Source organism: Odontomachus brunneus, unplaced genomic scaffold (assembly GCF_010583005.1).
Source record: "Odontomachus brunneus isolate Ranch 3 - 2012 unplaced genomic scaffold, Obru_v1 Obru_scaffold_006, whole genome shotgun sequence".
Lineage (NCBI taxonomy): Eukaryota > Metazoa > Arthropoda > Insecta > Hymenoptera > Formicidae > Odontomachus > Odontomachus brunneus.
The window spans coordinates 72,472-73,598 of NW_022639456.1; the positions used below are offsets into that span (position 1 = coordinate 72,472).

At 41.1% G+C, this 1,127-nt stretch overlaps 2 protein-coding genes across 8 annotated transcripts in view; one reads left to right on the forward strand and one right to left on the reverse strand.

Moving 5' to 3' along the window:
* Positions 1-1,127, reverse strand: part of LOC116853835 (cleft lip and palate transmembrane protein 1-like protein) — a 10,468-nt gene that overhangs the window by 6,669 nt on the left and 2,672 nt on the right. The gene's annotated exons all lie outside the window — the stretch shown is intronic.
* LOC116853833 (flocculation protein FLO11) overlaps positions 1-1,127 on the forward strand; it is a 22,208-nt gene that overhangs the window by 3,004 nt on the left and 18,077 nt on the right. The window lies entirely within an intron of this gene.

Here is a 1,127-nt window from a genome sequence, read left to right on the forward strand (position 1 = left end):
CTCCTTTCCCTCCCCTCCAATCCCCTCCCTCTTTATCTTCCCTCTCCTCCTTTGCTTCTTCTCTTCCCTCTCCCCTCCCCCTCCTTTCTCTCCTCTCGTTTACCGCCGTAAATGTATAAAAAGCGTTTAGGGGCAAGTGATTTAAAAAATAAGCAAGCAACAAAATATATATACACGTATCTCAAAACCTTATCTTTGAGAACACACAAGTATTCGCACGAAAATCGAGTTATCGGTTCACATATTTATCCACACATCATAGCACTTTTTTCTCAAAGATCTTTCGTTCATTCTTTTCTTTAAAATACGCGACAATCGTTTTCTCGTGATAGTGGCATCGAGATCTGACCTCATCGATATTATGTCGGTTTCGATCGCTTTCTCGAACGGTGAGCAGTTTACCACGACCACCTCGCCACCGATAACAGCCGACTTCTCGATCAAGCCTCGCGAACGATCAATCTTGGACAAAAGAATTATTTATGCGGGAGAAAAATTGCGGGAAAAGAATGATCTGCATGATTAGCGGGTGTAATTTTGTCTTGCCGTAAAAGATTCTACCTCTTTACAGCACTAATCTCTGTACAGAAGAAAATAATTACAATTCAATACTGTGCGATATACGCGAAGCAGTGTAGATACAAAAAATATTTTTCTCAGCAAATACGCGTGTGCCATATACTATGCATGGTTAGTGAAACAAAAACTGATCATTGAGACAGAAAGAATCCTATTGACAAAAAAGAAGAAGCGACAGGATCGCACGACTCATCGTCATCGTCGTCGTCGTCGTAATATTCCGTATTTCTCTTCACCTACTTGCGAGATATCGATGAGCCCTCCGATATCCTATTACCTCGTCTCCTCGTAATCAATCATCGTTGTGATAGAGATGATCGCGTATAATGCGAAGTGCGCGGATACATTTACTTAGGAATTGAAACCGGAATAATAACGTTTGCTGCGATACTTATGTGCGGAAAATGAAGAAAAAACTCTACGGCTCCACAAACACGAATATATCTTTTTTCTTTGATTCTCCAGAACAATATTCAATCATATGTCTTTCTCCCTCTCTCTCTCTCTCTCTCTCTCTCTCTCTCTCTCTCTCTCTCTCTCTCTCTCTC